At 39.6% G+C, this 13146-nt stretch overlaps 1 pseudogene; it reads left to right on the top strand.

The window, feature by feature from the left end:
* The first annotated feature begins 10420 nt into the window (after positions 1-10420).
* LOC120067389 (subtilisin-like protease 4 pseudogene) lies at positions 10421-11817 on the top strand (annotated as a pseudogene).
* Positions 11818-13146: the final 1329 nt, after the last annotated feature.

The following is a 13146-nucleotide window of genomic DNA, read 5'->3' as shown; positions in this document are numbered from 1 at the left end:
ATCATGGAGAAAATAGACGATAAAAGTATGGAAAGAGACAGAGAGATGATAATGGTGACGATGATAAAATTTAATTCTAAAATTAAGCGTTTGATACATGTCGTGAATGAGAGATTAAAGGAGATGAATACAAAAGATGAAATAGAGGATAGAAAAAAATACATAAAGAGTGTCAATTTCTTGACACAGATCTCGATCGGAGATTTATGCTTGCCGACGTGTGGATGTGGTGGAGAGGAAATCTTCCCTCTCAGGCTAGCTTTCCCGGTAGAATTGACCTTTGCACAGAGCTTCAACTTCGGGGATCGGAAGAATTGACCTCTCGACCTTGCCTCGTAGTTCTCCCAGATTTACTCTGTCAAGTCCCTTCAGACCAGCCTCTCTCTTAGAATCAGTAAACATGTATATCTTTCAGCGAATTTGAAGAAGCTATTTATAGGTGAGACCTTGGCTCTTTGAATTTGTGGTCCCCACTGTATAGTTATGGTAGTTCCTAAAATGGTGGAATGGAAAATTCCTTCTGTTACGCAATCAATCCGTCAGAAATGCACAACTAAAAACTATACACTTGTCAGAATCTTCTGCAAATGCGTTGTTCTTCACATTTTTAATCTATCACCACATGCGGTGTTGTTTTTTATTACCGCATGCGGTTGAAATTGCGTTGATCGCCAAAGCTCTTTATCGATTGTCGCATGCGCCTCATTGCGTTGATCATCTCTTCGTTCTTGATTGATAGGCACGATGCGACTTAGATGAGTTGTTTATTTCATCTTCGAGCCATTAACGCATGTGATGACCTTTTTCCTTCAAAACAGAAACTAAAACATTCTATTTGCCATCGCAATAGTGTTAGTGGGTGTATTTACGACATTTCATAATTTTCATATTTCTTAGCCAATTTTTATACTAACAACGCAACTTTCTTCTCTTTTAGCCGCATTATCTAAATAAAACAGTATAAATAACTTGTATTTCTACAAGTTATCACACCCCCAAATTTAGATATATGCTTGTCCTCAAGTATATCTTCAACTAAGATAATTTCGCTCAATTCCTATCCTTACTTTGCGTCGATTGGTTGCACCGAATGCTCCACCTATACAACATTACTTAACAACGCAATTTTCTTCTATCCTTTAATAATTCATAAACATGCTCTACTTTATTCTTTTATACAACAAATCTCTACGAAAAAATTCCCTTCTTGTTTTAAAAAGAATGTTTACCTCTTTTTACAAAAACAACTGGGTGCGTCTTTATGCGGTGGTCTAGTTTGCGTCATTCTATTAGAGACTATCGATCATGGTTACACCCTCCGTTTTGGCTTGTTCCCACAGTGTCATGCAAACATCCAACTACGGTTGTATGCCAATCTCAACTTCAACTCTTGATTTTTAGCTAAGTTTTACTTTTTCTGGTAAGAGGAGTTGTCTCTTATATTCTTATTTTCTCTCTCATTTTTTTTCTCTTTTCATATTGCATCGATCTTGGAAACCCACCTTTATTTTGGCTTGCTCCTACGGGTGTCATGTGAACATCAAACTACGAGCAGGTTCCTTTCACGACTTAACTCTTATCAGGTTGGGATTTTTTTTTTTTTCCCTTGCATTGACATAGGAGTTTTTATGATTATAATGAATGCATTTTCCTAATGATAACCGCATCCGCTTGATCACATCTGCTCAGACCTTCCCCACCCCCAAAGTTAGAGATGCGCAAGGTCCTCATTGCGTTGTTTTGGACAGAAAAGACAAAAAACTTAGTCAAAATTTCGAAAAAAAGGTTTGAGTAGAGTCTTGAAGGATAAAAGGTAAAGCAGCGCTATTGCTATGAATTATCTAAGTGTTAATCAGAAAGTACAAAGTGTGAGAAATGTTGCTAAGGGTATGCATATTACTCATCATGGCAGCGCAATTAATAACGCAAAATTAAAGATAAAGAACATCACAATTATTGACAAAGGATGATAAGTAAAGAGGCTAACGCATACAGAAAGAATAGTTAGTCAGTTGTATTAAAATTAACTAAGTATACAAAGAATTACGAATATCGCAATACAAAATTTAAGCCTGTACAAAGAATCAAGGAATAGCTTCTATACATAAAAGTAATGAATGAATTAAAATGAAAGAATGACCACAACAAAAAAATTTTGTAGATTTATTGAGAAGGAGGCTCAAGAGGAGGATTTTGTGGAGGAACTCGAGGAGCTTCATCAAAATGAAGATGTTGCTGTATCTGTGGAGGCACCATGGAACCATGTAAATAGGCTGTCAAAAAGTTAAAGTACTCATGGTTGCGCTCTGCCACTTGTCTTTGGTTCAGGTGGATCGTGTAGATGTTGCGTTGAATGTTGATCAGCACCTGCCGTGTCATCACAACACTGCATTGCAACTCTGCTTGGCTCTTGTGTAACTCCATTATTCGTTGGCAGAAGAATTCATGTTGATGAGAGAGAAGAGAACGCATATCCGCTAGGTCAGCAGCTAGGGTTGTGTTATGCGGTGGCAAGTCTTTATGTATGAATCAGAAATAGAAAGGATAATTAGTACAAACATCGTAAGTTCATTAATTTCATTAAAGATATAACTAAGGTTCCGCCTTTCCTTAGCTTACACCTCTCGGTGATCGGCTGCGTTCCCACATCTCTGTGGTGAAACAAGGATGAACGTAATGAATGCAAGGTTGCTTCAATCTCTAGAAGTACTTCTCGCTTTAGTTAATGCATTCTTCCAACCTTCTCTCGATAGAAGGAATGGCATCTTCAATTCTGCTCTCACAAGTGAAGATGTCGTCTAGCATGCTTTAACTAAACATATATATTTATTTAACATAGATTAATTTACTTGTTAGATTCATACTAAGGGATTAGGAAAACATCGTGGAGAAAGTGAATTATGGAAGAATGGAAATAGACAGAAAGATGGAGATGAAAATGATCATAACATTTAATTATAGAATCAAGCGTCTAATACATGGTGTGAATGATAGAGATTAAGAAGATGAATACAATTGTTGGTGGATTTGCTTGCCAACGTGTGGACTGAATACAGAAGAGTGCCAACGTCTTGACACAGATCTAGATGGTGAATTTGCTTTCCGACGTGTGGACTGAATGGAGAGAAGAGCTTCCCTCTCAGGCTTGCTCGTCTGGTATAAGTGACCTTGGTACAAAGCTTCAACGGCGGGGATTGAAAGGATTTTCCCTGAGACTCACCTCTCAGCTTTATCTCTTAATTCTTCCCGGATCTACTCCGATCAGCACTCAGATCAGTCTCTCTCTCAAAATACAAATAACAAAATATGCTCATATCAAGTATATTTTTGCAATGGAATTTTAGAGGCTATTTATAGGCTCAACTTTGACTCTTTGTAGTGTGGACCCCACTTTATTGTTAAGGCAGCTCCGGAAATGGTAGGGTGAATATTCCTTCTGTTACGCAATCAATCCCGTCAGAAATGCACTACGGTTGATTGTAAACGCGTCTGAACCCTCCGCAATTGTGTTGCTCATTTGCATCTTCGATCGTTTGCCTGCATGCAGTGTTGTTTTTTATTACCACATGTGGTTGAAGTTAAGCTCTGGATCGACTGTAGCATGCGTTGTCATTGCGTTGATCGTCTCTTTATTATTGATTGACGGGCGCAATGCGACAGAGATGTGTTGTTCAGTTTCTCTTTGAGCCATGAACGCAAGCGGTGACTTGATTTCCTGCAAAACAGACTGGAAATATTCTTTTCTACCATCACAATGGTGTCGGTGGGTGTATTTACGACAATTTATAATTCCTGCATTTCTTAGCCAATTTTCATACATTCGATGCAATTTTTCTCTCTTTTAGCCGCAATATGTAAATAAAACAGTATAAATAACATGTATTTCTACAAGTTATCACACTCCCAAATTTAGATATATGCTTGTCCTCAAACATATCTTCTACTAAGGCAACAATGCTCAGATCTTATCCTAGATTTTGCGTCGATTGGTTGCTCCGAATGCTCCACTTAGGCACATTACTTGATAAAGCAATTTCCTTCTATCCTTGCTAATTCAGAACAAAGCCTTACTTTATTCTTCTATACAATAAATTTCTGCTAAAAAATTCCTTTCTAGTTTTAAAAAGAATGTTTACCTCTTCTTGTTAAAACAACTTGATGCATCCTTATGCGGTGGTCAAATCTTGCATCATTTATTAGAGACTGTTGATCATGGTTACACTCTTCGTTTTGGCTTGTTCCCACGGGTGTCATTCGAACATCAAACCACGGTTGTGTGCCAATCTTAACTTTAACTCATGATTTTCAGGGGAGTTGTCTCTTGCAATCTTTTATTTTCCTTTTATTCATTTATTTTTCTCTTTTCATAATGCGTCGTTCTTATAAACCTACCTTCGTTTTGGCTTGCTCCCACGGGTGTAATGCGAACATCTAACTACGAGCAGGTTCATTTCACAACTAACTCTTATCAGGTTGAGATTGCTTATGGGAGTTTCCCTTGCGCTGACATTGAAGTTTTGTATGATATATATATAGAGATGCGCAAGGTCCTCATTGCATTGTTTGGATAGAATAGACAAACACTTGGACAAAATTTTGAAAAGAAGGTTTGAGCAGAATTTTGAAAGATAGAAGGTCAAGTATTGCTAAGCTACAGATTAACTTAAGTATTAGTTAGAAATTACAAAGTGTAGGAAATTTTACTAAGTGTATGCATATAATAAATAAGAGGCAAAGGCATATAGAGAGAATATGTGCTCAATTGTATTAAATATTAACTAAGTATAAAAATAATTACAAATATCGCAATACAAAAATTTTTGCCTGTACAAAGAATCAAAGAATTTAGCTAAACATAGAAAAATAATGAATTGAAATAAAAGTAACAAAATGGCCACAATAAAAAAAAAATAAGTTGTAAAAATTATTGAGGAGCAGGAGGTTCCGGAGGAGGATTTTGATATGGTATGGGAGGAGTTTCTTAAAAAATCAGATGCTGCTGGAGATGCGGAGGCACCATGGGTCCATGAAGATACGCTGTCAGAAAATTAAAGTACTCATGGTTGCGCTCCGCTAGCTATCTTTGGTGCAGGTGGATCGTATAAACATTGTGTTGAATATTGATCAGCACCTGCCTTGTTATGGCAGCACTGCGTTGTAAATCTTCGACCTGCTCGGTTACCGCATCAATTCTTTGGCTGAAGAAGGCTTGTTACTGGGAGAAGAGTTCCTGTTGTTGGGCGAAGAGTTCTTGTTGTTGGGCAAGAAGAGACCACATATCTGCTAATTCAGCAGCTAAGGAGGCAACGGTGGGTTGTGCCTGCGATGTTTCGCCATCGACGTTTTGGGGTTGGGCAGAAGTGTCTTCACCTAAATTGTGTGGGTCATCAACATATGACGGTGGAAGGGGAAGTTGTGGTGATGATGACGAAGGTGAGGATGGGGCTACTGGATATGTGGTTGGAGATTCAGGGGCGAGGAGAAGGTTGGTGAAATGCTCGCGAAGTGGAGAAGAAGGTTGTGCGGGAGGGCTTGGAGGGCGAATTATTAAGGGTAAAGGGTCCAAGGGTTCTGGTTCTTGCGTTGGTGAGTCTTGGACTTTTTCCTTTCCTTTGTTGTTTGTGCACTGTTTCTTCAGCTTGGGTTCTTGCGTGCATTCAAATCAATGTTGGGCCTCTTCAATGGGAGCTCGGGGCAGTGTGGGGAGTCTTTGAGGAGCATCCTTAGGATCTTGATATTTATGAGGCCATGGACTTCAGGCATGGGTTCTTCCTTAATGCCTACACCTAGTTATAGGCATATAGACTTGAGACTGTCCATGGGAAGAAGTACTGTCCTCTTATATGCCCCACCAAAGCTCTGAGCTGTCTAGCGATCAACTAACCCACGTCGATTGGAATTCCGTGCAGAATGCAGTATGTGTCCATGACGCGATCCCTTGAAACTATCTTGTCATGCATTGTTCGGATCAGCCTCTGTTTGACCAAGTATACCCAAAATCGCATCTCAGGAAGCAGTGTCTTGGATGACAGGGTTCTGATGGTTTTAGAAGAAACCGTCCACTTGGTGCCCAGTTACGTTAACGTTTCCAGCGCATCCTTCATTTGCTCTCCAGTAGGGTCATCAATGATCTTGTTTCCCAGTGCATCTGGGTTGTCCTCATCTAGTACAGTTCATTGATGTCCCTCGCGCTGAAAGACACCATTTCCCCCTTCATGGTCACCACATCCTTGGTGCCATGTAGCCGTCCGTGGTAGAAGTCGCGCACTACCTTTGGAATGACAATGGCTAGGCACTGGCAAACTATGTCCCATCCATATTCTACTATGACACTTGTGATCAAATTTGGTAGTGGCGTTGGCGTAGGGAAAAATCCCATTTCCATCAGCATGTCATCATTTTCTCTTTTATTCGATGGACGCCCCTTTACCAACGCGGGCTCACTACTCTTTGCAACTTCTTTGCCCTTATCTTTTTCAACGAAAGGTGGGCCTCTTGTATTTGTTTTCTTTCCTGCTCCTTGCGTTGTTCCTCCTTTTCCTGTTCAGCAAGTTCTTTTCCTTTCTTCTCTCTCAAGCGTTACATGTTTGCTTGGTGTTTCCTCTCCTTCTCTTCTTTCTTCTTTCTCTCCTCTTCTGCCTCTTTTCTCTCTCTTCTGTTTCAAACTCTTTTTCAAACTGCTCGGAGGCTAGCAAAAGGTGTTGTTCCTCTTCGAGCCTTCTTATTTCTTCGACTTTTGATATTTCATTGTTGTGGCACACCTCCTTATCTTGTAATCTTCTCCTTCGACTACCTTCTGCAATGATGAGTTTTGCTAGCAAAATTTTCTCCTGCTTCTCTTCCTCCTCTTTTCTTCTCCTATCTTCTTCTTTTAACGCGTCAATCAAAAGTGGAGGGTCAATGGTAGACTCTTACGGCGCATTCTCCTTGCGATGCCGCATCAAGAGGGTAACATCTCCTTCTTTTCCTTCATCAGTCACAACCGTTTGTGTTGTTTCAGGTTGCGCTGGTTCTCTGAGTTGCGCTGATTCCCCCTTGTCCTCCCTTACGGAGGTGGATTCTTCGTCCAGCTCTGGGTTTGCAGCCCTCTTTTTCCTTTCTTCCTCCTTCTTCAGGCGTCATTCCTCCTGCATGCATTCTCCTCTCTCACTCCTTTCTTTCTTCTTCTTCAGCTTGGCCTCTGCATCTTCTTCATCCTCCTTCTCTTTGATCTTTTTCTCTGCTTTGCGTCGATGGGATGGCTCATCTCCTCAAACCTTTTTTTCTTTACTCTTATTCTTCTTCTTCTTCTCCTTAGCCACCTCCGGCTGCTTCTCTGCCACCATTTCCTCCAACGCAACTCTGGAGGGTCCTTCATAGGATTCTACGTTGGCAGTCTCCTTAGGATCCATGATGACCAGAGCGCTTCTCATTGACTCCTCCTCCATCACCTCCTCCGTAGGCAGTGGTTGGTTCATAACCCTAGCCTCGGGCAGTCCTCCTCCTTTCTTCAAGTTGCTGAGAATGCTCCCAAACACCTCCTTGTCGTCCTGTCTCTTCTTTTCACTTTTAGAGGACAGTGTTGGGAGTGGGGTGCTTTCAGAACTCTGCCACCCTCTTGAACTGGAGTGGCCTGGCTGCTAAAGGATTTCACCTGAGTCTTTCTGCGACTCGAGGGACAGTCTGTGGCTGAGTGGCAAGACGGCAACTGGCTACAAGGAATGCTGCCTCTCGCATGGTAAGCTGGGCTTTCGAGGGTGATGAGGGTGAAGAGGATGGCTGGGAAGTTTGATCTGTCATTGATGCCGGAGTAAAAGAAACTGGAAATCGTTACGGTTATGGGAAGAAAAAAAGGTAATTTGGTATGTAAAGGCGATTTAGGGTTTCTTTTTGCAAAATGAAGCAAATGAGCTCATGGACGGTGGGAGTTTCAATTTATAAGTTGGGCCTTAATGGGCCCAACGTTATTTCTGCAGTGGCAGGCCTCGAGATACTAAAAAATCCTGCCGTTTGCACTCCCCGCATTTATGAAGCATCAGAGAGGACGTCCTTTCATCTGCTCAATCATCATTTCTTTGGAAGACGAAACGATTGGACTTCTCAATTTGCAAAAAGAATTATCTTTAATGTTCTATTCGAATGGGCGCAAGGTAAAGATTAACGCAATGAGTTCACCAACGTGAATGCATCTTTGCAGAGGACGGGCAACAACGCATGCATCCCCGCAACACACCCCTTAACTCGACATATTTTTGGAGGATGGGCGCACGGTATTTCTACTAGCACAACACTACCTCAACATAGTGCATTTTTTCTAAGGACGGGCAAAGGACACACACGCGCATAACACACCCCTCAGTGCAGTACATTCGAGTTGGGTGAACGCAAAGTGTATCTTGTTGGTACAAGACGCACCAATTATTGCAATGCATACCGGGTGTTGATTGTTTTATTATTATTATTTTTTATTTTTATATATTTATTTTATTTTTTTCATCAACACAAGTCACAAGGACCTTGCGGTAATAATCTTCTTCTTATTAACCAATCATTCACCAAGTTTAAGAATAACACATTTATGGCAGAAAAGTAAAGAATTTAAAGAAAGTACAGAAATAAATGCAAGAGAATTAAATGAACTATAAATTCATAACGCATTGAAAGACAAATTGAATGAAGCAGTAAAAGACAAAGTTCATAAATCAATAAAGACAGAAATTCAGAAAGCATGTAAACATAGAATTGAGATATGGAGCGGAAGATAGTTTTCTTTGACGAACGCAATCCACACCTTCACAGGCGGTCCAACTTTCCTGCTCAATGTCTTCAGGGAAATTGCTCCTTTACATGAGATCCAGGAACTTCATAATTGCTGGCCAACGTTCCCGGTGTTCTATTTCGAAGTTCAGATGCCAGCTGCCCCACTTGAATCTCTAAATTTCTAATTGAAGACGTTTGTGCTTGCATCACCGCATCATTTTTATCCATGTATTGCTTGAGTAAGGTCTCCAATGAATTACTAGAGGTGTTTGAAGATGAAGGTTGTTGGTTGTGGGATTGTTTTTGTTGACCCTGATTCTGATTGTGGTGAAAAGGTGGAGGGTTCCCTCGATTCCCTGAGTTGCTATTCTGATGGTTGCTTGGCCCACCTTGGTTCTGATTTCCTCCCCAACCGAAGTTAGGGTGGTTCCTCCAACCAGGATTATACGTGTTGCTGTAGGAGTTATTCTGGATAGTGCATACTTGTTGTACATTCGATGGGCACATGTCCGCCGCATAGGCCCCTCAACAATTGACGCAACTGATTGCGGCCACTTGAGCCGGTGCAATGGGTTGTGCTGATCCTTAGGAGAGGGCACCTTGATTAAGCGCCATCAACTGGATGATAGAGGTCACTATGGCCATCTGAGCGGCCAAGGTAGTCATTGTCTCCGCAGGGACAATGGCAGTTTCATTTCTTCTTCTCTCGGAGCCTCTTCCTCCATATCCATCGTCGACCTAGGACATAAAACCCAACATAATATTAATTCGATGGAAAAAAAGTAATATCCATAAAATCTAACATTTCACATAATTGAAGTTGTTAGTAAGTCCTAGGGAACGTTACTGCATGTCTCTGACCAATGTTCTAAGAGGGTCTTTCTATTGAAGTTAGTATTGTTATATAAGAAAATAAAATGATAATAAACTATCTACTAACTTGAATAGTTTTTTGAGTTACATTTACATGTTTATTGAAATAAAGTATCAGTACATAATTATATCTTGTTTTTGTTGGAAAAACATTTGCATGATCATATATAAAATCTAATCGTGTCTTTTTTGTGCAAAATAAATTTCTAATTCTCTTCCGTCGATCACATTTCAATATTTATCTTACGGAGAAAAAGATTTTAAATTTTCATTTAGAAGATTTTCAGCTCTCTAATAAATGGAGTTTGAGACAATGAAAACAAAATATATGTATTTATTATGTGAAAAGGTGCAAGAAAGAGAAATGTGCAATTATTGTATAAAAAGGTTGTATTTATGTAAACGATAAATTACAATCTACTGATTATTTATTAATAGAAAAAGGATTTGAAGAAAAAGTAATAATTGTTGAAAGGTATAAATACAAAAGGGGAATGTAAAATAAAATGAGTCAAGAAAAGGCATGAAAGGATACAAAGACAAAACAAGAATGTGAACATTACTATGTAGATATAAATTTTTTTCCCCAGCTGTATATACTAAAGCAAAAGATTTTCAGCAGATGAACAATTGTCACCAATAATGTACTTACAATAAAGTACATTTATCAAGTATTCTATATATATATAAAATCCTAGGATCTACTATTAAGAACCATGATTTCTTTTCCCTATAAATACATTTGGGTGCTCAAATACAAAGGCACCAAAAACCACTTGCTACAAGGAAAAGTACTTTTCATTAAACTATGGTCGTTCTTCCTTTCTTTTGTATCTTTTTGTTGCTTAAGTTTCATGGCAATGTTGCCATGAAAATTAAGTTTTCAGGTACTTCCAACACAATCAAATTACAAACCTACATTGTCCATGTGCAGCAGCCAGAGCTCGGGATTTCGAATAACACCATTGATCTACAAAGTTGGTATACATCATTCTTACCAGAAACGATCGAAGCATCGAATGAACAGTCACGGTTACTTTATTTGTATCGTAACGTGATGAGTGGTTTTTCTGCAAGACTTACAGAAGAAGAAGTTAAAGCCATGGAAGAGAAGCAAGGTTTCATCTCAGCCAGACCAGAAACCATATTGAATTTGCACACAACTCATACACCCGAGTACTTGGGGTTGAACAAACAATTTGGATTGTGGAAAGATTCAAATTTTGGAAAGGGAGTTATCATAGGAGTGTTGGATACTGGAATTTCTCCTAAACATCCTTCGTTTAATGATGATGGAATGCCACAACCACCAGCTAAATGGAAAGGGAGATGCGAATTTGGTGCCTCCATCTGTAATAATAAGTTGATTGGTGCAAGAACTTTCAATCATGCTTATAGTGCTTTGATGGGGGAATCACCGATTGATGAACATGGACATGGCACACACACAGCAGGCACGGCTGCAGGCACTTTTGTTGAGGGTGCTGAAGCTTTGGGAAATGCAAGAGGGAAGGCAGTTGGAATGGCACCTCTAGCTCATCTTGCAATATATAAAGTTTGTACTCCAAAAGGCTGCTCAGATAGCGATGTACTTGCCGCATTAGATGCCGCAATTGATGACGGTGTCGACGTGCTCTCACTCTCCCTTGGCTCCTCTCCATGTCCGTTTTTCAATGACAGTATTGCTATAGGCTCATTTGCAGCCATTGAAAAGGGAATTTTTGTGAGTTGTTCAGCTGGGAATGAAGGCCCTTCCAAAAGCACAGTACGCAACGGAGCACCTTGGATTCTAACAGTCGGAGCAAGCACTATTGATCGAAAAATATCGGCACTATTGATCGAAAAATATCGGCATTAGCAAAGCTTGGAAATGGTGAAGTCCATGACGGTGAATCTTTGTTCCAGCCAAGAGATTTTGCATCAACATTCTTACCACTTGTATACGCTGGCAGCAGTGTAATCGAAAGGTCTAAATTTTGTGTTCATGGCTGACATGCGAACTTGAATGTGAAAGGAAAAGTTGTGGTATGTGAAACAGAAGAAAATATAAGCACAGATGAACAAGGGTTGGTAGTGAAAAATGCTGGTGGAGCTGCCATGATTCTTATAAACCAAAAACCAGAAGGGTTCACTACACTAGCCGAAGATGATATTCTTCCAGCAACCGGTGTAAGCTATGAAGCTGGACTCAAAATCACTACATAAAGTTCAAATTACATTAAATAGCCTTGGAACCTTAGTTTATTGGATTCAAGATTACAATTTCAATAACAACTTTATCGAAAAACAAAACAGAATATATTTATTAATTTACAAACTACGAGTTGTAGGACATAAAATCCAACAAACTCCCACTTGGACTAAAACTCCTAGTGGAGTATCACAATATTGAATTTAAGTGAGAAACATACGAGTACAATAAACATATGAATACAATAAACTAGGCCATATACCCAAAAATTCTCCCACTTGTCCTAGTTTACAAGCTTCGTAGACCTAGACTCTGTAGGTGACCTTCAAACACTTTAGCCGTGAGGGCCTTTTTAAAAGGATTAGCAATGATTTTCTCAGAAGATATCTGGGTCACTACAACGTCTCCACGATGTACAATCTCCCGGATCAGATGGTATTTGCGCTCAATATGCTTGCCGCGCTTATAGCTTCTTAGTTCTCTTGAGTTTGCAACTGCACCACTATTATCACAATATAGGGTGATAGGCAGATGCATATTTGGAACTACTTCCAAATCTATCAAAAATTTCCTCAACCATACTGCTTCCTTTGCTGCTTCACAAGCAGCTACGTATTTAGCTTCCATTGTGGAGTTCGCAATACAGTTTTGCTTTACACTTCTCCACACCACTGTTCCTCCATTAAGAGTGAACATTGATTCAGATGTAGACTTTCTAGCATCTTTATCAGTTTGAAAATTAGAGTCAGTGTATCCAGTAAGGATCAAATCCTTAGTACCATACACGAGCATGTAGTTCCTCGTTCTCCTAAGATACTTCAGGATATTTTTAATGGCAGTCCAATCATCATATCCAGGATTGGATTGATACCTACTGACTATCCCTACTGCGTAGCATATGTCAGGTCTAGTACATAACATTGCATACATCAGGCTCCCTACTACGGAAGCATAGGGAATGCGTCTCATATCCTCAACCTCTTGAGGTGTCTTAGGACATTGATACTTTGACAAATGAATTCCATATCTATAAGGTAACATACCTCTTTTGGAATTCTGCATCTTATACCTAGACAACATTTTGTCTATATAAGTTGCTTGAGACATGGCTAGTGTTCTATTCTTGCGGTTTCAAATAATCTGAATCCCGAGAACATACTTCGCATTTCCTAAATATTTCATTTGGAACTACGTTGTTAGCCATTTTTTTATGTCAATTAGGTAAGCTACTTCATTCCCAATGAGTAGAATATCGTCAGCATATAAAACTAAGAATGTTATAGTAGAATTGACGATCTTCTTGTAAACACAAGGCTCGTCAACATTTTGTTCAAAGCCATAAA

Source organism: Benincasa hispida, chromosome 12, assembly GCF_027475165.1.
Source record: "Benincasa hispida cultivar pf3 chromosome 12, pf3_genome.v1.1, whole genome shotgun sequence".
In the NCBI taxonomy this organism is placed as follows: Eukaryota; Viridiplantae; Streptophyta; class Magnoliopsida; order Cucurbitales; family Cucurbitaceae; genus Benincasa; species Benincasa hispida.
The sequence above is the reverse complement of the archived record's forward strand: the minus strand, read 5'-3'. Positions and strand labels throughout refer to the sequence as shown.